Here is a 13,365-nt window from a genome sequence, read left to right as displayed (position 1 = left end):
GGGCGGAAAAACGCAAATTTAAAATTAGTGTCAGAAGTGGGATTCGAACCCACGCCTCCATTCGGAGACCAGAACACCCATATAACCGAAGAACAGCGAAGCTTTTAAGCTTGAGTCTGGCGCCTTAGACCACTCGGCCATCCTGACTTGCTGTTCTAACAACTAAAAACTGTTTGGTTTATTGCGGGCGGAAAAACGCAAATTTAAAATTAGTGTCAGAAGTGGGATTCGAACCCACGCCTCCATTCGGAGACCAGAACACCCATATCACCGGAGAACAGTTAAGTTTTAAAGCTTGAGTCTGGCGCCTTAGACCACTCGGCCATCCTGACTTGATTAATAGAAAAACAAATAACAGTTTTCCGTATTGCTGTCACAAAAACAAAAATTCAAAACTAGTGTCAGAAGTGGGATTCGAACCCACGCCTCCATTCGGAGACCAGAACACCCATATCACCGCAGAACAATGAAGCTTTATAGCTTGAGTCTGGCGCCTTAGACCACTCGGCCATCCTGACTTGCTGTTCTAACAACTAAAAACTGTTTGGTTTATTGCGGGCGGAAAAACGCAAATTTAAAATTAGTGTCAGAAGTGGGATTCGAACCCACGCCTACATTCGGAGACCAGAACACCCATATCACCGCAGAACAGTTAAGCTTTAAAGTTTGAGTCTGGCGCCTTAGACCACTCGGCCATCCTGACTTGATTAATAGAAAAACAAATAACAGTTTTCCGTATTGCTGTCAGAAAAACAAATATTCAAAACTAGTGTCAGAAGTGGGATTCGAAACCACGCCTCCATTCGGAGACCAGAACACCCATATCACCGCAGAACAATGAAGCTTTAAAGCTTGAGTCTGGCGCCTTAGACCACTCGGCCATCCTGACTTGCTGTTCTAACAACTAAAAACTGTTTGGTTTATTGCGGGCGGAAAAAACGCAAATTTAAAATTAGTGTCAGAAGTGGGATTCGAACCCACGCCTCCATTCGGAGACCAGAACACCCATATCACCGCAGAACAGCGAAGCTTTTAAGCTTGAGTCTGGCGCCTTAGACCACTCGGCCATCCTGACGTGATTAATAGAAAAACTAATAACAGTTTTCCGTATTGCTGTCAGAAAAACAAAAATTCAAAATTAGTGTCAGAAGTGGGATTCGAACCCACGCCTCCATTCGGAGACCAGAACACCCATATGACCGCAGAACAGCGAAACTTTCAAGCTTGAGTCTGGCGCCTTAGACCACTCGGCCATCCTGATTTGCTGTTCTAACAACTAAAAACTGTTTGGTTTATTGCGGGCGGAAAAACGCAAATTTAAAATTAGTGTCAGAAGTGGGATTCGAACCCACGCCTCCATTCGGAGACCAGAACACCCATATCAACGCAGAACAGGGAAGCTTTTAAGCTTGAGTCTGGTGCCTTAGACCACTCGGCCATCCTGACTTGCTGTTCTAACAACTAAAAACTGTTTGGTTTATTGCGGGCGGAAAAACGCAAATCTAAAATTAGCGTTAGAAGTGGGATTCGAACCCATGCCTCCATTCGGAGACCAGAACACCCATATGAACGCAGAACAGCGAAGCTTTTAAGCTTGAGTCTGGCGCCTTAGACCACTCGGCCATCCTGACTTGCTGTTCTAACAACTAAAAACTGTTTGGTTTATTGCGGGCGGAAAAACGCAAATTTAAAATTAGTGTCAGAAGTGGGATTCGAACCCACGCCTCCATTCGGAGACCAGAACACCCATATCACCGCAGAACAGTTAAGTTTTACAGCTTGAGTCTGGCGCCTTAGACCACTCGGCCATCCTGACTTGATTAATAGAAAAACAAATAACAGTTTTCCGTATTGCTGTCACAAAAACAAAAATTCAAAACTAGTGTCAGAAGTGGGATTCGAACCCACGCCTCCATTTGGAGACCAGAACACCCATATCACCGCAGAACAATGAAGCTTTAAAGCTTGAGTCTGGCGCCTTAGACCACTCGGCCATCCTGACTTGCTGTTATAACAACAAAAAACTGTTTGGTTTATTGCGGGCGGAAAAAACGCAAATTTAAAATTAGTGTCAGAAGTGGGATTCGAACCCACGCCTCCATTCGGAGACCAGAACACCCATATCACCGCAGAACAGTTAAGTTTCAAAGCTTGAGTCTGGCGCCTTAGACCACTCGGCCATTCTGACTTGATTAATAGAAAAACAAATAACAGTTTTCCGTATTGCTGTCAGAAAAACAAAAATTCAAAACTAGTGTCAGAAGTGGGATTCGAACCCACGCCTCCATTCGGAGACCAGAACACCCATATCACCGCAGAACAGCGAAGCTTTTAAGCTTGAGTCTGGCGCCTTAGACCACTCGGCCATCCTGACTTGCTGTTCTAACAACTAAAAACTGTTTGGTTTATTGCGGGCGGAAAAACGCAAATTTAAAATTAGTGTCAGAAGTGGGATTCGAACCAACGCCTCCATTCGGAGACCAGAACACCCATATCACCGCAGAACAGTTAAGTTTTAAAGCTTGAGTCTGGCGCCTTAGACTACTCGGCCATCCTGACTTGATTAATAGAAAAACAAATAACAGTTTTCCGTATTGCTGTCACAAAAACAAAAATTCAAAACTAGTGTCAGAAGTGGGATTCGAACCCACGCCTCCATTCGGAGACCAGAACACCCATATCACCGCAGAACAATGAAGCTTTAAAGCTTGAGTCTGGCGCCTTAGACCACTCGGCCATCCTGACTTGCTGTTCTAACAACTAAAAACTGTTTGGTTTATTGCGGGCGGAAAAACGCAAATTTAAAATTAGTGTCAGAAGTGGGATTCGAACCCACGCCTCCATTCGGAGACCAGAACACCCATATCAACGCAGAACAGCGAAGCTTTTAAGCTTGAGTCTGGTGCCTTAGACCACTCGGCCATCCTGACTTGCTGTTCTAACAACTAAAAACTGTTTGGTTTATTGCGGGCGGAAAAACGCAAATTTAAAATTAGTGTCAGAAGTGGGATTCGAACCCACGCCTCCATTCGGAGACCAGAACACCCATATCACCGCAGAACAGTTAAGTTTTAAAGCTTGAGTCTGGCGCCTTAGACCACTCGGACATCCTGACTTGATTAATAGAAAAACTAATAACAGTTTTCCGTACTGCTGTCAGAAAAACAAAAATTCAAAACTAATGTCATAAGAGGGATTCGAACCCACGCCTCCATTCGGAGACCAGAACACCCATATCACCGCAGAACAGTGAAGCTTTAAAGCTTGAGTCTGGCGCCTTAGACCACTCGGCCATCCTGACTTGATTAATAGAAAAACTAATAACAGTTTTCCGTATTGCTGTCAGAAAAACAAAAATTCAAAACTAGTGTCAGAAGTGGGATTCGAACCCACGCTTCCATTCGGAGACCAGAACACCCATATCACCGCAGAACAATGAAGCTTTAAAGCTTGAGTCTGGCGCCTTAGACCACTCGGCCATCCTGACTTGCTGTTCTTCGTGACTTGCTGTTCTAACAACTAAAAACTGTTTGGTTTATTGCGGGCGGAAAAACGCAAATTTAAAATTAGTGTCAGAAGTGGTATTCGAACCCACGCCTCCATTCGGAGACCAGAACACCCATATCACCGCAGAACAGTTAAGCTTTGAAGCTTGAGTCTGGCGCCTTAGACCACTCGGCCATCCTGACTTGATTAATGGAAAAACAAATAACAGTTTTCCGTATTGCTGTCAGAAAAACAAATATTCAAAACTAGTGTCATAAGTGGGATTCGAACCCACGCCTCCATTCGGAGACCACAACACCCATATCACAGCAGAACAATGAAGATTAAAGCTTGAGTCTGGCGCCTTAGACCACTCGGGCATCCTGACTTGCTGTTCTAACAACTAAAAACTGTTTGGTTTATTGCGGGCGGAAAAAACGCAAATTTAAAATTAGTGTCAGAAGTGGGATTCGAACCCACGCCTCCATTCGGAGACCAGAACACCCATATCACCGCAGAACAGCGAAGCTTTTAAGCTTGAGTCTGGCGCCTTAGACCACTCGGCCATCCTGACTTGCTGTTCTAACAACTAAAAACTGTTTGGTTTATTGCGGGCGGAAAAACGCAAATTTAAAATTAGTGTCAGAAGTGGGATTCGAACCCACGCCTCCATTCGGAGACCAATACACCCATATCACCGCAGAACAGTGAAGCTTTTAAGCTTGAGTCTGGCGCCTTAGACCACTCGGCCATCCTGACTTGATTAATAGAAAAACTAATAACAGTTTTCCGTATTGCTGTCAGAAAAACAAAAATTCAAAACTAATGTCATGAGTGGGATTCGAACCCACGCCTCCATTCGGAGACCAGAACACCCATATCACCGCAGAACAATGAAGCTTTAAAGCTTGAGTCTGGCGCCTTAGACCACTCGGCCATCCTGACTTGCTGTTCTTCCTGACTTGCTGTTCTAACAACTAAAAACTGTTTGGTTTATTGCGGGCGGAAAAATGCAAATTTAAAATTAGTGTCAGAAGTGGGATTCGAACCCACGCCTCCATTCGGAGACCAGAACACCCATATCACCGCAGAACAGCGAAGCTTTTAAGCTTGAGTCTGGCGCCTTAGACCACTCGGCCATCCTGACGTGATTAATAGAAAAACTAATAACAGTTTTCCGTATTGCTGTCAGAAAAACAAAAATTCAAAATTAGTGTCAGAAGTGGGATTCGAACCCACGCCTCCATTCGGAGACCAGAACACCCATATCACCGCAGAACAGGGAAGCTTTTAAGCTTGAGTCTGGCGCCTTAGACCACTCGGCCATCCTGACTTGCTGTACTAACAACTAAAAACTGTTTGGTTTATTGCGGGCGGAAAAACGCAAATTTAAAATTAGTGTCAGAAGTGGGATTCGAACCCACGCCTCCATTCGGAGACCAGAACACCCATATCAACGCAGAACAGCGAAGCTTTTAAGCTTGAGTCTGGCGCCTTAGACCACTCGGCCATCCTGACTTGCTGTTCTAACAACTAAAAACTGTTTGGTTTATTGCGGGCGGAAAAACGCAAATTTAAAATTAGTGTCAGAAGTGGGATTCGAACCCACGCCTCCATTCGGAGACCAGAACACCCATATCACCGCAGAACAGCGAAGCTTTTAAGCTTGAGTATGGCGCCTTAGACCACTCGGCCATCCTGACTTGCTGTTCTAACAACTAAAAACTGTTTGGTTTATTGCGGGCGGAAAAACGCAAATTTAAAATTAGTGTCAGAAGTGGGATTCGAACCCACGCCTCCATTCGGAGACCAGAACACCCATATCACCGGAGAACAGTTAAGTTTTAAAGCTTGAGTCTGGCGCCTTAGACCACTCGGCCATCCTGACGTGATTAATAGAAAAACTAATAACAGTTTTCCGTATTGCTGTCAGAAAAACAAAAATTCAAAATTAGTGTCAGAAGTGGGATTCGAACCCACGCCTCCATTCGGAGACCAGAACACCCATATCACCGCAGAACAGCGAAGCTTTTAAGCTTGAGTCTGGCGCCTTAGACCACTCGGCCATCCTGACTTGCTGTTCTAACAACTAAAAACTGTTTTGTTTATTGCGGGCGGAAAAACGCAAATTTAAAATTAGTGTCAGAAGTGGGATTCGAACCCACGCCTCCATTCGGAGACCAGAACACCCATATCAACGCAGAACAGCGAAGCTTTCAAGTTTGAGTCTGGTGCCTTAGACCACTCGGCCATCCTGACTTGCTGTTCTAACAACTAAAAACTGTTTGGTTTATTGCGGGCGGAAAAACGCAAATTTAAAATTAGTGTCAGAAGTGGGATTCGAACCCACGCCTCCATTCGGAGACCAGAACACCCATATCACCGCAGAACAGCGAAGCTTTTAAGCTTGAGTCTGGCGCCTTAGACCACTCGGCCATCCTGACTTGCTGTTCTAACAACTAAAAACTGTTTGGTTTATTGCGGGCGGAAAAACGCAAATTTAAAATTAGAGTCAGAAGTGGGATTCGAACCCACGCCTCCATTCGGAGACCAGAACACCCATATCACCGCAGAACAGTTAAGTTTTAAAGCTTGAGTCTGGCGCCTTAGACCACTCGGCCATCCTGACTTGATTAATAGAAAAACAAATAACAGTTTTCCGTATTGCTGTCACAAAAACAAAAATTCAAAACTAGTGTCAGAAGTGGGATTCGAACCCACGCCTCCATTCGGAGACCAGAACACCCATATCACCGCAGAACAATGAAGCTTTAAAGCTTGAGTCTGGCGCCTTAGACCACTCGGCCATCCTGACTTGCTGTTATAACAACAAAAAACTGTTTGGTTTATTGCGGGCGGAAAAAACGCAAATTTAAAATTAGTGTCAGAAGTGGGATTCGAACCCACGCCTCCATTCGGAGACCAGAACACCCATATCACCGCAGAACAATGAAGCTTTAAAGCTTGAGTCTGGCGCCTTAGACCACTCGGCCATCCTGACTTGCTGTTCTAACAACTAAAAACTGTTTGGTTTATTGCGGGCGGAAAAAACGCAAATTTAAAATTAGTGTCAGAAGTGGGATTCGAACCCACGCCTCCATTCGGAGACCAGAACACCCATATCACCGCAGAACAGTTAAGTTTTAAAGCTTGAGTCTGGCGCCTTAGACCACTCGGCCATCCTGACTTGATTAATAGAAAAACAAATAACAGTTTTCCGTATTGCTGTCACAAAAACAAAAATTCAAAACTAGTGTCAGAAGTGGGATTCGAACCCACGCCTCCATTCGGAGACCAGAACACCCATATCACCGCAGAACAATGAAGCTTTAAAGCTTGAGTCTGGCGCCTTAGACCACTCGGCCATCCTGACTTGCTGTTATAACAACAAAACACTGTTTGGTTTATTGCGGGCGGAAAAAACGCAAATTTAAAATTAGTGTCAGAAGTGGGATTCGAACCCACGCCTCCATTCGGAGACCAGAACACCCATATCACCGCAGAACAGTGAAGCTTTTAAGCTTGAGTCTGGCGCCTTAGACCACTCGGCCATCCTGACTTGCTGTTCTAACAACTAAAAACTGTTTGGTTTATTGCGGGCGGAAAAACGCAAATTTAAAATTAGTGTCAGAAGTGGGATTCGAACCCACGCCTTCATTCGGAGACCAGAACACCCATATCACCGCAGAACAGCGAAGCTTTTAAGCTTGAGTCTGGCGCCTTAGACCACTCGGCCATCCTGACTTGCTGTTCTAACAACTAAAAACTGTTTGGTTTATTGCGGGCGGAAAAACGCAAATTTAAAATTAGTGTCAGAAGTGGGATTCGAACCCACGCCTCCATTCGGAGACCAGAACACCCATATCACCGGAGAACAGTTAAGTTTTAAAGCTTGAGTCTGGCGCCTTAGACCACTCGGCCATCCTGACTTGATTAATAGAAAAACAAATAACAGTTTTCCGTATTGCTGTCACAAAAACAAAAATTCAAAACTAGTGTCAGAAGTGGGATTCGAACCCACGCCTCCATTCGGAGACCAGGACACCCATATCACCGCAGAACAATGAGGCTTTATAGCTTGAGTCTGGCGCCTTAGACCACTCGGCCATCCTGACTTGCTGTTCTAACAACTAAAAACTGTTTGGTTTATTGCGGGCGGAAAAACGCAAATTTAAAATTAGTGTCAGAAGTGGGATTCGAACCCACGCCTCCATTCGGAGACCAGAACACCCATATCACCGGAGAACAGTTAAGTTTTAAAGCTTGAGTCTGGCGCCTTAGACCACTCGGCCATCCTGACTTGATTAATAGAAAAACAAATAACAGTTTTCCGTATTGCTGTCACAAAAACAAAAATTCAAAACTAGTGTCAGAAGTGGGATTCGAACCCACGCCTCCATTCGGAGACCAGGACACCCATATCACCGCAGAACAATGAGGCTTTATAGCTTGAGTCTGGCGCCTTAGACCACTCGGCCATCCTGACTTGCTGTTCTAACAACTAAAAACTGTTTGGTTTATTGCGGGCGGAAAAACGCAAATTTAAAATTAGTGTCAGAAGTGGGATTCGAACCCACGCCTCCATTCGGAGACCAGAACACCCATATCACCGGAGAACAGTTAAGTTTTAAAGCTTGAGTCTGGCGCCTTAGACCACTCGGCCATCCTGACTTGATTAATAGAAAAACAAATAACAGTTTTCCGTATTGCTGTCACAAAAACAAAAATTCAAAACTAGTGTCAGAAGTGGGATTCGAACCCACGCCTCCATTCGGAGACCAGAACACCCATATCACCGCAGAACAATGAAGCTTTAAAGCTTGAGTCTGGCGCCTTAGACCACTCGGCCATCCTGACTTGCTGTTCTAACAACTAAAAACTGTTTGGTTTATTGCGGGCGGAAAAACGCAAATTTAAAATTAGTGTCAGAAGTGGGATTCGAACCCACGCCTCCATTCGGAGACCAGAACACCCATATCACCGCAGAACAGTTAAGTTTTAAAGCTTGAATCTGGCGCCTTAGACCACTCGGCCATCCTGACTTGATTAATAGAAAAACAAATAACAGTTTTCCGTATTGCTGTCACAAAAACAAAAATTCAAAACTAGTGTCAGAAGTGGGATTCGAACCCACGCCTCCATTCGGAGACCAGAACACCCATATCACCGCAGAACAATGAAGCTTTAAAGCTTGAGTCTGGCGCCTTAGACCACTCGGCCATCCTGACTTGCTGTTATAACAACAAAAAACTGTTTGGTTTATTGCGGGCGGAAAAAACGCAAATTTAAAATTAGTGTCAGAAGTGGGATTCGAACCCACGCCTCCATTCGGAGACCAGAACACCCATATCACCGCAGAACAGTGAAGCTTTTAAGCTTGAGTCTGGCGCCTTAGACCACTCGGCCATCCTGACTTGCTGTTCTAACAACTAAAAACTGTTTGGTTTATTGCGGGCGGAAAAAACGCAAATTTAAAATTAGTGTCAGAAGTGGGATTCGAACCCACGCCTCCATTCGGAGACCAGAACACCCATATCACCGCAGAACAGCGAAGCTTTTAAGCTTGAGTCTGGCGCCTTAGACCACTCGGCCATCCTGACTTGATTAATAGAAAAACAAATAACAGTTTTCCGTATTGCTGTCAGAAAAACAAATATTCAAAACTAGTGTCAGAAGTGGGATTCGAACCCACGCCTCCATTCGGAGACCAGAACACCCATATCATCGCAGAACAATGAAGCTTTAAAGCTTGAGTCTGGCGCCTTAGACCACTCGGCCATCCTGACTTGCTGTTCTCACAACTAAAAACTGTTTGGTTTATTGCGGGCGGAAAAAACGCAAATTTAAAATTAATGTCAGAAGTGGGATTCGAACCCACGCCTCCATTCGGAGACCAGAACACCCATATCACCGCAGAACAGCGAAGCTTTTAAGCTTGAGTCTGGCGCCTTAGACCACTCGGCCATCCTGACGTGATTAATAGAAAAACTAATAACAGTTTTCCGTATTGCTGTCAGAAAAACAAAAATTCAAAATTAGTGTCAGAAGTGGGATTCGAACCCACGCCTCCATTCGGAGACCAGAACACCCATATCACCGCAGAACAGCGAAGCTTTTAAGCTTGAGTCTAGCGCCTTAGACCACTCGGCCATCCTGACTTGCTGTTCTAACAACTAAAAACTGTTTGGTTTATTGCGGGCGGAAAAACAAAAATTTAAAATTAGTGTCAGAAGTGGGATTCGAACCCACGCCTCCATTCGGAGACCAGAACACCCATATCAACGCAGAACAGCGAAGCTTTTAAGCTTGAGTCTGGTGCCTTAGACCACTCGGCCATCCTGACTTGCTGTTCTAACAACTAAAAACTGTTTGGTTTATTGCGGGCGGAAAAACGCAAATTTAAAATTAGTGTCAGAAGTGGGATTCGAACCCACGCCTCCATTCGGAGACCAGAACACCCATATCACCGCAGAACAGTTAAGTTTTAAAGCTTGAGTCTGGCGCCTTAGACCACTCGGCCATCCTGACTTGATTAATAGAAAAACAAATAACAGTTTTCCGTATTGCTGTCACAAAAACAAAAATTCAAAACTAGTGTCAGAAGTGGGATTCGAACCCACGCCTCCATTCGGAGACCAGAACACCCATATCACCGCAGAACAATGAAGCTTTAAAGCTTGAGTCTGGCGCCTTAGACCACTCGGCCATCCTGACTTGCTGTTATAACAACAAAACACTGTTTGGTTTATTGCGGGCGGAAAAACAAAAATTTAAAATTAGTATCAGAATTGGGATTCGAACCCACGCCTCCATTCGGAGACCAGAACAGCCATATCACCGCAGAACAATGAAGCTTTATAGCTTGAGTCTGGCGCCTTAGACCACTCGGCCATCCTGACTTGCTGTTCTAACAACTAAAAACTGTTTGGTTTATTGCGGGCGGAAAAACGCAAATTTAAAATTAGTGTCAGAAGTGGGATTCGAACCCACGCCTACATTCGGAGACCAGAACACCCATATCACCGCAGAACAGTTAAGCTTTAAAGTTTGAGTCTGGCGCCTTAGACCACTCGGCCATCCTGACTTGATTAATAGAAAAACAAATAACAGTTTTCCGTATTGCTGTCAGAAAAACAAATATTCAAAACTAGTGTCAGAAGTGGGATTCGAAACCACGCCTCCATTCGGAGACCAGAACACCCATATCACCGCAGAACAATGAAGCTTTAAAGCTTGAGTCTGGCGCCTTAGACCACTCGGCCATCCTGACTTGCTGTTCTAACAACTAAAAACTGTTTGGTTTATTGCGGGCGGAAAAAACGCAAATTTAAAATTAGTGTCAGAAGTGGGATTCGAACCCACGCCTCCATTCGGAGACCAGAACACCCATATCACCGCAGAACAGCGAAGCTTTTAAGCTTGAGTCTGGCGCCTTAGACCACTCGGCCATCCTGACGTGATTAATAGAAAAACTAATAACAGTTTTCCGTATTGCTGTCAGAAAAACAAAAATTCAAAATTAGTGTCAGAAGTGGGATTCGAACCCACGCCTCCATTCGGAGACCAGAACACCCATATGACCGCAGAACAGCGAAACTTTCAAGCTTGAGTCTGGCGCCTTAGACCACTCGGCCATCCTGACTTGCTGTTCTAACAACTAAAAACTGTTTGGTTTATTGCGGGCGGAAAAACGCAAATTTAAAATTAGTGTCAGAAGTGGGATTCGAACCCACGCCTCCATTCGGAGACCAGAACACCCATATCAACGCAGAACAGCGAAGCTTTTAAGCTTGAGTCTGGTGCCTTAGACCACTCGGCCATCCTGACTTGCTGTTCTAACAACTAAAAACTGTTTTTGGTTTATTGCGGGCGGAAAAACGCAAATTTAAAATTAGTGTCAGAAGTGGGATTGGAACCCATGCCTCCATTCGGAGACCAGAACACCCATATGAACGCAGAACAGCGAAGCTTTTAAGCTTGAGTCTGGCGCCTTAGACCACTCGGCCATCCTGACTTGCTGTTCTAACAACTAAAAACTGTTTGGTTTATTGCGGGCGGAAAAACGCAAATTTAAAATTAGTGTCAGAAGTGGGATTCGAACCCACGCCTCCATTCGGAGACCAGAACACCCATATCACCGCAGAACAGTTAAGTTTTACAGCTTGAGTCTGGCGCCTTAGACCACTCGGCCATCCTGACTTGATTAATAGAAAAACAAATAACAGTTTTCCGTATTGCTGTCACAAAAACAAAAATTCAAAACTAGTGTCAGAAGTGGGATTCGAACCCACGCCTCCATTCGGAGACCAGAACACCCATATCACCGCAGAACAATGAAGCTTTAAAGCTTGAGTCTGGCGCCTTAGACCACTCGGCCATCCTGACTTGCTGTTATAACAACAAAACACTGTTTGGTTTATTGCGGGCGGAAAAACAAAAATTTAAAATTAGTATCAGAATTGGGATTCGAACCCACGCCTCCATTCGGAGACCAGAACAGCCATATCACCGCAGAACAATGAAGCTTTATAGCTTGAGTCTGGCGCCTTAGACCACTCGGCCATCCTGACTTGCTGTTCTAACAACTAAAAACTGTTTGGTTTATTGCGGGCGGAAAAACGCAAATTTAAAATTAGTGTCAGAAGTGGGATTCGAACCCACGCCTACATTCGGAGACCAGAACACCCATATCACCGCAGAACAGTTAAGCTTTAAAGTTTGAGTCTGGCGCCTTAGACCACTCGGCCATCCTGACTTGATTAATAGAAAAACAAATAACAGTTTTCCGTATTGCTGTCAGAAAAACAAATATTCAAAACTAGTGTCAGAAGTGGGATTCGAAACCACGCCTCCATTCGGAGACCAGAACACCCATATCACCGCAGAACAATGAAGCTTTAAAGCTTGAGTCTGGCGCCTTAGACCACTCGGCCATCCTGACTTGCTGTTCTAACAACTAAAAACTGTTTGGTTTATTGCGGGCGGAAAAAACGCAAATTTAAAATTAGTGTCAGAAGTGGGATTCGAACCCACGCCTCCATTCGGAGACCAGAACACCCATATCACCGCAGAACAGCGAAGCTTTTAAGCTTGAGTCTGGCGCCTTAGACCACTCGGCCATCCTGACGTGATTAATAGAAAAACTAATAACAGTTTTCCGTATTGCTGTCAGAAAAACAAAAATTCAAAATTAGTGTCAGAAGTGGGATTCGAACCCACGCCTCCATTCGGAGACCAGAACACCCATATGACCGCAGAACAGCGAAACTTTCAAGCTTGAGTCTGGCGCCTTAGACCACTCGGCCATCCTGACTTGCTGTTCTAACAACTAAAAACTGTTTGGTTTATTGCGGGCGGAAAAACGCAAATTTAAAATTAGTGTCAGAAGTGGGATTCGAACCCACGCCTCCATTCGGAGACCAGAACACCCATATCAACGCAGAACAGCGAAGCTTTTAAGCTTGAGTCTGGTGCCTTAGACCACTCGGCCATCCTGACTTGCTGTTCTAACAACTAAAAACTGTTTGGTTTATTGCGGGCGGAAAAACGCAAATTTAAAATTAGTGTCAGAAGTGGGATTGGAACCCATGCCTCCATTCGGAGACCAGAACACCCATATGAACGCAGAACAGCGAAGCTTTTAAGCTTGAGTCTGGCGCCTTAGACCACTCGGCCATCCTGACTTGCTGTTCTAACAACTAAAAACTGTTTGGTTTATTGCGGGCGGAAAAACGCAAATTTAAAATTAGTGTCAGAAGTGGGATTCGAACCCACGCCTCCATTCGGAGACCAGAACACCCATATCACCGCAGAACAGTTAAGTTTTACAGCTTGAGTCTGGCGCCTTAGACCACTCGGCCATCCTGACTTGATTAATAG

The 13,365-nt window shown here is 44.8% G+C and overlaps 1 protein-coding gene and 71 non-coding genes across 72 annotated transcripts in view; all 72 read right to left on the bottom strand.

The window, feature by feature from the left end:
- The window catches only part of LOC146167131 (cilia- and flagella-associated protein 54-like), a 168,597-nt gene that overhangs the window by 122,393 nt on the left and 32,839 nt on the right, over window positions 1–13,365 (bottom strand). The window lies entirely within an intron of this gene.
- Window positions 29–147, bottom strand: Trnal-caa (transfer RNA leucine (anticodon CAA)). Its single transcript has 2 exons — window positions 110–147; window positions 29–74 (listed from the first exon to the last, which is right to left on the bottom strand). It is a non-coding gene; the product is annotated as a tRNA-Leu (tRNA).
- On the bottom strand, window positions 214–332 carry Trnal-caa (transfer RNA leucine (anticodon CAA)). Its single transcript has 2 exons — window positions 295–332; window positions 214–259 (listed from the first exon to the last, which is right to left on the bottom strand). It is a non-coding gene; the product is annotated as a tRNA-Leu (tRNA).
- Trnal-caa (transfer RNA leucine (anticodon CAA)) lies at window positions 400–518 on the bottom strand. The gene is made up of 2 exons: window positions 481–518; window positions 400–445 (listed from the first exon to the last, which is right to left on the bottom strand). It is a non-coding gene; the product is annotated as a tRNA-Leu (tRNA).
- On the bottom strand, window positions 585–703 carry Trnal-caa (transfer RNA leucine (anticodon CAA)). Its single transcript has 2 exons — window positions 666–703; window positions 585–630 (listed from the first exon to the last, which is right to left on the bottom strand). It is a non-coding gene; the product is annotated as a tRNA-Leu (tRNA).
- Window positions 771–889, bottom strand: Trnal-caa (transfer RNA leucine (anticodon CAA)). The gene is made up of 2 exons: window positions 852–889; window positions 771–816 (listed from the first exon to the last, which is right to left on the bottom strand). It is a non-coding gene; the product is annotated as a tRNA-Leu (tRNA).
- Trnal-caa (transfer RNA leucine (anticodon CAA)) lies at window positions 957–1,075 on the bottom strand. Its single transcript has 2 exons — window positions 1,038–1,075; window positions 957–1,002 (listed from the first exon to the last, which is right to left on the bottom strand). It is a non-coding gene; the product is annotated as a tRNA-Leu (tRNA).
- Trnal-caa (transfer RNA leucine (anticodon CAA)) lies at window positions 1,143–1,261 on the bottom strand. The gene is made up of 2 exons: window positions 1,224–1,261; window positions 1,143–1,188 (listed from the first exon to the last, which is right to left on the bottom strand). It is a non-coding gene; the product is annotated as a tRNA-Leu (tRNA).
- Window positions 1,328–1,446, bottom strand: Trnal-caa (transfer RNA leucine (anticodon CAA)). Its single transcript has 2 exons — window positions 1,409–1,446; window positions 1,328–1,373 (listed from the first exon to the last, which is right to left on the bottom strand). It is a non-coding gene; the product is annotated as a tRNA-Leu (tRNA).
- Trnal-caa (transfer RNA leucine (anticodon CAA)) lies at window positions 1,513–1,631 on the bottom strand. Its single transcript has 2 exons — window positions 1,594–1,631; window positions 1,513–1,558 (listed from the first exon to the last, which is right to left on the bottom strand). It is a non-coding gene; the product is annotated as a tRNA-Leu (tRNA).
- Trnal-caa (transfer RNA leucine (anticodon CAA)) lies at window positions 1,698–1,816 on the bottom strand. The gene is made up of 2 exons: window positions 1,779–1,816; window positions 1,698–1,743 (listed from the first exon to the last, which is right to left on the bottom strand). It is a non-coding gene; the product is annotated as a tRNA-Leu (tRNA).
- On the bottom strand, window positions 1,884–2,002 carry Trnal-caa (transfer RNA leucine (anticodon CAA)). Its single transcript has 2 exons — window positions 1,965–2,002; window positions 1,884–1,929 (listed from the first exon to the last, which is right to left on the bottom strand). It is a non-coding gene; the product is annotated as a tRNA-Leu (tRNA).
- On the bottom strand, window positions 2,070–2,188 carry Trnal-caa (transfer RNA leucine (anticodon CAA)). Its single transcript has 2 exons — window positions 2,151–2,188; window positions 2,070–2,115 (listed from the first exon to the last, which is right to left on the bottom strand). It is a non-coding gene; the product is annotated as a tRNA-Leu (tRNA).
- Trnal-caa (transfer RNA leucine (anticodon CAA)) lies at window positions 2,256–2,374 on the bottom strand. Its single transcript has 2 exons — window positions 2,337–2,374; window positions 2,256–2,301 (listed from the first exon to the last, which is right to left on the bottom strand). It is a non-coding gene; the product is annotated as a tRNA-Leu (tRNA).
- Window positions 2,441–2,559, bottom strand: Trnal-caa (transfer RNA leucine (anticodon CAA)). Its single transcript has 2 exons — window positions 2,522–2,559; window positions 2,441–2,486 (listed from the first exon to the last, which is right to left on the bottom strand). It is a non-coding gene; the product is annotated as a tRNA-Leu (tRNA).
- On the bottom strand, window positions 2,627–2,745 carry Trnal-caa (transfer RNA leucine (anticodon CAA)). Its single transcript has 2 exons — window positions 2,708–2,745; window positions 2,627–2,672 (listed from the first exon to the last, which is right to left on the bottom strand). It is a non-coding gene; the product is annotated as a tRNA-Leu (tRNA).
- Window positions 2,812–2,930, bottom strand: Trnal-caa (transfer RNA leucine (anticodon CAA)). Its single transcript has 2 exons — window positions 2,893–2,930; window positions 2,812–2,857 (listed from the first exon to the last, which is right to left on the bottom strand). It is a non-coding gene; the product is annotated as a tRNA-Leu (tRNA).
- Window positions 2,997–3,115, bottom strand: Trnal-caa (transfer RNA leucine (anticodon CAA)). The gene is made up of 2 exons: window positions 3,078–3,115; window positions 2,997–3,042 (listed from the first exon to the last, which is right to left on the bottom strand). It is a non-coding gene; the product is annotated as a tRNA-Leu (tRNA).
- On the bottom strand, window positions 3,183–3,301 carry Trnal-caa (transfer RNA leucine (anticodon CAA)). Its single transcript has 2 exons — window positions 3,264–3,301; window positions 3,183–3,228 (listed from the first exon to the last, which is right to left on the bottom strand). It is a non-coding gene; the product is annotated as a tRNA-Leu (tRNA).
- On the bottom strand, window positions 3,369–3,487 carry Trnal-caa (transfer RNA leucine (anticodon CAA)). Its single transcript has 2 exons — window positions 3,450–3,487; window positions 3,369–3,414 (listed from the first exon to the last, which is right to left on the bottom strand). It is a non-coding gene; the product is annotated as a tRNA-Leu (tRNA).
- Trnal-caa (transfer RNA leucine (anticodon CAA)) lies at window positions 3,571–3,689 on the bottom strand. Its single transcript has 2 exons — window positions 3,652–3,689; window positions 3,571–3,616 (listed from the first exon to the last, which is right to left on the bottom strand). It is a non-coding gene; the product is annotated as a tRNA-Leu (tRNA).
- Window positions 3,942–4,060, bottom strand: Trnal-caa (transfer RNA leucine (anticodon CAA)). Its single transcript has 2 exons — window positions 4,023–4,060; window positions 3,942–3,987 (listed from the first exon to the last, which is right to left on the bottom strand). It is a non-coding gene; the product is annotated as a tRNA-Leu (tRNA).
- Window positions 4,127–4,245, bottom strand: Trnal-caa (transfer RNA leucine (anticodon CAA)). The gene is made up of 2 exons: window positions 4,208–4,245; window positions 4,127–4,165 (listed from the first exon to the last, which is right to left on the bottom strand). It is a non-coding gene; the product is annotated as a tRNA-Leu (tRNA).
- Trnal-caa (transfer RNA leucine (anticodon CAA)) lies at window positions 4,313–4,431 on the bottom strand. The gene is made up of 2 exons: window positions 4,394–4,431; window positions 4,313–4,358 (listed from the first exon to the last, which is right to left on the bottom strand). It is a non-coding gene; the product is annotated as a tRNA-Leu (tRNA).
- On the bottom strand, window positions 4,515–4,633 carry Trnal-caa (transfer RNA leucine (anticodon CAA)). The gene is made up of 2 exons: window positions 4,596–4,633; window positions 4,515–4,560 (listed from the first exon to the last, which is right to left on the bottom strand). It is a non-coding gene; the product is annotated as a tRNA-Leu (tRNA).
- Trnal-caa (transfer RNA leucine (anticodon CAA)) lies at window positions 4,701–4,819 on the bottom strand. The gene is made up of 2 exons: window positions 4,782–4,819; window positions 4,701–4,746 (listed from the first exon to the last, which is right to left on the bottom strand). It is a non-coding gene; the product is annotated as a tRNA-Leu (tRNA).
- Trnal-caa (transfer RNA leucine (anticodon CAA)) lies at window positions 4,886–5,004 on the bottom strand. The gene is made up of 2 exons: window positions 4,967–5,004; window positions 4,886–4,931 (listed from the first exon to the last, which is right to left on the bottom strand). It is a non-coding gene; the product is annotated as a tRNA-Leu (tRNA).
- Window positions 5,071–5,189, bottom strand: Trnal-caa (transfer RNA leucine (anticodon CAA)). The gene is made up of 2 exons: window positions 5,152–5,189; window positions 5,071–5,116 (listed from the first exon to the last, which is right to left on the bottom strand). It is a non-coding gene; the product is annotated as a tRNA-Leu (tRNA).
- Trnal-caa (transfer RNA leucine (anticodon CAA)) lies at window positions 5,256–5,374 on the bottom strand. The gene is made up of 2 exons: window positions 5,337–5,374; window positions 5,256–5,301 (listed from the first exon to the last, which is right to left on the bottom strand). It is a non-coding gene; the product is annotated as a tRNA-Leu (tRNA).
- Window positions 5,442–5,560, bottom strand: Trnal-caa (transfer RNA leucine (anticodon CAA)). Its single transcript has 2 exons — window positions 5,523–5,560; window positions 5,442–5,487 (listed from the first exon to the last, which is right to left on the bottom strand). It is a non-coding gene; the product is annotated as a tRNA-Leu (tRNA).
- Window positions 5,627–5,745, bottom strand: Trnal-caa (transfer RNA leucine (anticodon CAA)). Its single transcript has 2 exons — window positions 5,708–5,745; window positions 5,627–5,672 (listed from the first exon to the last, which is right to left on the bottom strand). It is a non-coding gene; the product is annotated as a tRNA-Leu (tRNA).
- Window positions 5,812–5,930, bottom strand: Trnal-caa (transfer RNA leucine (anticodon CAA)). The gene is made up of 2 exons: window positions 5,893–5,930; window positions 5,812–5,857 (listed from the first exon to the last, which is right to left on the bottom strand). It is a non-coding gene; the product is annotated as a tRNA-Leu (tRNA).
- Trnal-caa (transfer RNA leucine (anticodon CAA)) lies at window positions 5,997–6,115 on the bottom strand. Its single transcript has 2 exons — window positions 6,078–6,115; window positions 5,997–6,042 (listed from the first exon to the last, which is right to left on the bottom strand). It is a non-coding gene; the product is annotated as a tRNA-Leu (tRNA).
- On the bottom strand, window positions 6,183–6,301 carry Trnal-caa (transfer RNA leucine (anticodon CAA)). The gene is made up of 2 exons: window positions 6,264–6,301; window positions 6,183–6,228 (listed from the first exon to the last, which is right to left on the bottom strand). It is a non-coding gene; the product is annotated as a tRNA-Leu (tRNA).
- Window positions 6,369–6,487, bottom strand: Trnal-caa (transfer RNA leucine (anticodon CAA)). Its single transcript has 2 exons — window positions 6,450–6,487; window positions 6,369–6,414 (listed from the first exon to the last, which is right to left on the bottom strand). It is a non-coding gene; the product is annotated as a tRNA-Leu (tRNA).
- On the bottom strand, window positions 6,555–6,673 carry Trnal-caa (transfer RNA leucine (anticodon CAA)). The gene is made up of 2 exons: window positions 6,636–6,673; window positions 6,555–6,600 (listed from the first exon to the last, which is right to left on the bottom strand). It is a non-coding gene; the product is annotated as a tRNA-Leu (tRNA).
- Window positions 6,741–6,859, bottom strand: Trnal-caa (transfer RNA leucine (anticodon CAA)). The gene is made up of 2 exons: window positions 6,822–6,859; window positions 6,741–6,786 (listed from the first exon to the last, which is right to left on the bottom strand). It is a non-coding gene; the product is annotated as a tRNA-Leu (tRNA).
- On the bottom strand, window positions 6,927–7,045 carry Trnal-caa (transfer RNA leucine (anticodon CAA)). Its single transcript has 2 exons — window positions 7,008–7,045; window positions 6,927–6,972 (listed from the first exon to the last, which is right to left on the bottom strand). It is a non-coding gene; the product is annotated as a tRNA-Leu (tRNA).
- Window positions 7,112–7,230, bottom strand: Trnal-caa (transfer RNA leucine (anticodon CAA)). Its single transcript has 2 exons — window positions 7,193–7,230; window positions 7,112–7,157 (listed from the first exon to the last, which is right to left on the bottom strand). It is a non-coding gene; the product is annotated as a tRNA-Leu (tRNA).
- On the bottom strand, window positions 7,297–7,415 carry Trnal-caa (transfer RNA leucine (anticodon CAA)). The gene is made up of 2 exons: window positions 7,378–7,415; window positions 7,297–7,342 (listed from the first exon to the last, which is right to left on the bottom strand). It is a non-coding gene; the product is annotated as a tRNA-Leu (tRNA).
- Window positions 7,483–7,601, bottom strand: Trnal-caa (transfer RNA leucine (anticodon CAA)). The gene is made up of 2 exons: window positions 7,564–7,601; window positions 7,483–7,528 (listed from the first exon to the last, which is right to left on the bottom strand). It is a non-coding gene; the product is annotated as a tRNA-Leu (tRNA).
- Trnal-caa (transfer RNA leucine (anticodon CAA)) lies at window positions 7,668–7,786 on the bottom strand. The gene is made up of 2 exons: window positions 7,749–7,786; window positions 7,668–7,713 (listed from the first exon to the last, which is right to left on the bottom strand). It is a non-coding gene; the product is annotated as a tRNA-Leu (tRNA).
- Trnal-caa (transfer RNA leucine (anticodon CAA)) lies at window positions 7,854–7,972 on the bottom strand. Its single transcript has 2 exons — window positions 7,935–7,972; window positions 7,854–7,899 (listed from the first exon to the last, which is right to left on the bottom strand). It is a non-coding gene; the product is annotated as a tRNA-Leu (tRNA).
- Window positions 8,039–8,157, bottom strand: Trnal-caa (transfer RNA leucine (anticodon CAA)). The gene is made up of 2 exons: window positions 8,120–8,157; window positions 8,039–8,084 (listed from the first exon to the last, which is right to left on the bottom strand). It is a non-coding gene; the product is annotated as a tRNA-Leu (tRNA).
- Window positions 8,225–8,343, bottom strand: Trnal-caa (transfer RNA leucine (anticodon CAA)). The gene is made up of 2 exons: window positions 8,306–8,343; window positions 8,225–8,270 (listed from the first exon to the last, which is right to left on the bottom strand). It is a non-coding gene; the product is annotated as a tRNA-Leu (tRNA).
- On the bottom strand, window positions 8,410–8,528 carry Trnal-caa (transfer RNA leucine (anticodon CAA)). The gene is made up of 2 exons: window positions 8,491–8,528; window positions 8,410–8,455 (listed from the first exon to the last, which is right to left on the bottom strand). It is a non-coding gene; the product is annotated as a tRNA-Leu (tRNA).
- On the bottom strand, window positions 8,596–8,714 carry Trnal-caa (transfer RNA leucine (anticodon CAA)). The gene is made up of 2 exons: window positions 8,677–8,714; window positions 8,596–8,641 (listed from the first exon to the last, which is right to left on the bottom strand). It is a non-coding gene; the product is annotated as a tRNA-Leu (tRNA).
- On the bottom strand, window positions 8,782–8,900 carry Trnal-caa (transfer RNA leucine (anticodon CAA)). The gene is made up of 2 exons: window positions 8,863–8,900; window positions 8,782–8,827 (listed from the first exon to the last, which is right to left on the bottom strand). It is a non-coding gene; the product is annotated as a tRNA-Leu (tRNA).
- On the bottom strand, window positions 8,968–9,086 carry Trnal-caa (transfer RNA leucine (anticodon CAA)). The gene is made up of 2 exons: window positions 9,049–9,086; window positions 8,968–9,013 (listed from the first exon to the last, which is right to left on the bottom strand). It is a non-coding gene; the product is annotated as a tRNA-Leu (tRNA).
- Window positions 9,154–9,272, bottom strand: Trnal-caa (transfer RNA leucine (anticodon CAA)). Its single transcript has 2 exons — window positions 9,235–9,272; window positions 9,154–9,199 (listed from the first exon to the last, which is right to left on the bottom strand). It is a non-coding gene; the product is annotated as a tRNA-Leu (tRNA).
- Window positions 9,340–9,458, bottom strand: Trnal-caa (transfer RNA leucine (anticodon CAA)). The gene is made up of 2 exons: window positions 9,421–9,458; window positions 9,340–9,385 (listed from the first exon to the last, which is right to left on the bottom strand). It is a non-coding gene; the product is annotated as a tRNA-Leu (tRNA).
- Trnal-caa (transfer RNA leucine (anticodon CAA)) lies at window positions 9,526–9,644 on the bottom strand. The gene is made up of 2 exons: window positions 9,607–9,644; window positions 9,526–9,571 (listed from the first exon to the last, which is right to left on the bottom strand). It is a non-coding gene; the product is annotated as a tRNA-Leu (tRNA).
- Window positions 9,711–9,829, bottom strand: Trnal-caa (transfer RNA leucine (anticodon CAA)). The gene is made up of 2 exons: window positions 9,792–9,829; window positions 9,711–9,756 (listed from the first exon to the last, which is right to left on the bottom strand). It is a non-coding gene; the product is annotated as a tRNA-Leu (tRNA).
- Window positions 9,896–10,014, bottom strand: Trnal-caa (transfer RNA leucine (anticodon CAA)). Its single transcript has 2 exons — window positions 9,977–10,014; window positions 9,896–9,941 (listed from the first exon to the last, which is right to left on the bottom strand). It is a non-coding gene; the product is annotated as a tRNA-Leu (tRNA).
- On the bottom strand, window positions 10,082–10,200 carry Trnal-caa (transfer RNA leucine (anticodon CAA)). Its single transcript has 2 exons — window positions 10,163–10,200; window positions 10,082–10,127 (listed from the first exon to the last, which is right to left on the bottom strand). It is a non-coding gene; the product is annotated as a tRNA-Leu (tRNA).
- Trnal-caa (transfer RNA leucine (anticodon CAA)) lies at window positions 10,267–10,385 on the bottom strand. Its single transcript has 2 exons — window positions 10,348–10,385; window positions 10,267–10,312 (listed from the first exon to the last, which is right to left on the bottom strand). It is a non-coding gene; the product is annotated as a tRNA-Leu (tRNA).
- Trnal-caa (transfer RNA leucine (anticodon CAA)) lies at window positions 10,452–10,570 on the bottom strand. Its single transcript has 2 exons — window positions 10,533–10,570; window positions 10,452–10,497 (listed from the first exon to the last, which is right to left on the bottom strand). It is a non-coding gene; the product is annotated as a tRNA-Leu (tRNA).
- Trnal-caa (transfer RNA leucine (anticodon CAA)) lies at window positions 10,638–10,756 on the bottom strand. The gene is made up of 2 exons: window positions 10,719–10,756; window positions 10,638–10,683 (listed from the first exon to the last, which is right to left on the bottom strand). It is a non-coding gene; the product is annotated as a tRNA-Leu (tRNA).
- On the bottom strand, window positions 10,824–10,942 carry Trnal-caa (transfer RNA leucine (anticodon CAA)). The gene is made up of 2 exons: window positions 10,905–10,942; window positions 10,824–10,869 (listed from the first exon to the last, which is right to left on the bottom strand). It is a non-coding gene; the product is annotated as a tRNA-Leu (tRNA).
- On the bottom strand, window positions 11,010–11,128 carry Trnal-caa (transfer RNA leucine (anticodon CAA)). Its single transcript has 2 exons — window positions 11,091–11,128; window positions 11,010–11,055 (listed from the first exon to the last, which is right to left on the bottom strand). It is a non-coding gene; the product is annotated as a tRNA-Leu (tRNA).
- Trnal-caa (transfer RNA leucine (anticodon CAA)) lies at window positions 11,195–11,313 on the bottom strand. Its single transcript has 2 exons — window positions 11,276–11,313; window positions 11,195–11,240 (listed from the first exon to the last, which is right to left on the bottom strand). It is a non-coding gene; the product is annotated as a tRNA-Leu (tRNA).
- Trnal-caa (transfer RNA leucine (anticodon CAA)) lies at window positions 11,382–11,500 on the bottom strand. Its single transcript has 2 exons — window positions 11,463–11,500; window positions 11,382–11,427 (listed from the first exon to the last, which is right to left on the bottom strand). It is a non-coding gene; the product is annotated as a tRNA-Leu (tRNA).
- On the bottom strand, window positions 11,567–11,685 carry Trnal-caa (transfer RNA leucine (anticodon CAA)). The gene is made up of 2 exons: window positions 11,648–11,685; window positions 11,567–11,612 (listed from the first exon to the last, which is right to left on the bottom strand). It is a non-coding gene; the product is annotated as a tRNA-Leu (tRNA).
- Trnal-caa (transfer RNA leucine (anticodon CAA)) lies at window positions 11,753–11,871 on the bottom strand. Its single transcript has 2 exons — window positions 11,834–11,871; window positions 11,753–11,798 (listed from the first exon to the last, which is right to left on the bottom strand). It is a non-coding gene; the product is annotated as a tRNA-Leu (tRNA).
- On the bottom strand, window positions 11,938–12,056 carry Trnal-caa (transfer RNA leucine (anticodon CAA)). The gene is made up of 2 exons: window positions 12,019–12,056; window positions 11,938–11,983 (listed from the first exon to the last, which is right to left on the bottom strand). It is a non-coding gene; the product is annotated as a tRNA-Leu (tRNA).
- Trnal-caa (transfer RNA leucine (anticodon CAA)) lies at window positions 12,123–12,241 on the bottom strand. Its single transcript has 2 exons — window positions 12,204–12,241; window positions 12,123–12,168 (listed from the first exon to the last, which is right to left on the bottom strand). It is a non-coding gene; the product is annotated as a tRNA-Leu (tRNA).
- Trnal-caa (transfer RNA leucine (anticodon CAA)) lies at window positions 12,309–12,427 on the bottom strand. The gene is made up of 2 exons: window positions 12,390–12,427; window positions 12,309–12,354 (listed from the first exon to the last, which is right to left on the bottom strand). It is a non-coding gene; the product is annotated as a tRNA-Leu (tRNA).
- Window positions 12,495–12,613, bottom strand: Trnal-caa (transfer RNA leucine (anticodon CAA)). Its single transcript has 2 exons — window positions 12,576–12,613; window positions 12,495–12,540 (listed from the first exon to the last, which is right to left on the bottom strand). It is a non-coding gene; the product is annotated as a tRNA-Leu (tRNA).
- On the bottom strand, window positions 12,681–12,799 carry Trnal-caa (transfer RNA leucine (anticodon CAA)). Its single transcript has 2 exons — window positions 12,762–12,799; window positions 12,681–12,726 (listed from the first exon to the last, which is right to left on the bottom strand). It is a non-coding gene; the product is annotated as a tRNA-Leu (tRNA).
- Trnal-caa (transfer RNA leucine (anticodon CAA)) lies at window positions 12,866–12,984 on the bottom strand. Its single transcript has 2 exons — window positions 12,947–12,984; window positions 12,866–12,911 (listed from the first exon to the last, which is right to left on the bottom strand). It is a non-coding gene; the product is annotated as a tRNA-Leu (tRNA).
- Window positions 13,051–13,169, bottom strand: Trnal-caa (transfer RNA leucine (anticodon CAA)). The gene is made up of 2 exons: window positions 13,132–13,169; window positions 13,051–13,096 (listed from the first exon to the last, which is right to left on the bottom strand). It is a non-coding gene; the product is annotated as a tRNA-Leu (tRNA).
- Trnal-caa (transfer RNA leucine (anticodon CAA)) lies at window positions 13,236–13,354 on the bottom strand. Its single transcript has 2 exons — window positions 13,317–13,354; window positions 13,236–13,281 (listed from the first exon to the last, which is right to left on the bottom strand). It is a non-coding gene; the product is annotated as a tRNA-Leu (tRNA).

Source organism: Ascidiella aspersa, chromosome 1 (assembly GCF_963924565.1).
Source record: "Ascidiella aspersa chromosome 1, kaAscAspe10.2, whole genome shotgun sequence".
NCBI lineage: Eukaryota > Metazoa > Chordata > Ascidiacea > Phlebobranchia > Ascidiidae > Ascidiella > Ascidiella aspersa.
Note: the sequence above shows the minus strand (reverse complement) of the source record. Positions and strands in the feature narration are given on the sequence as shown.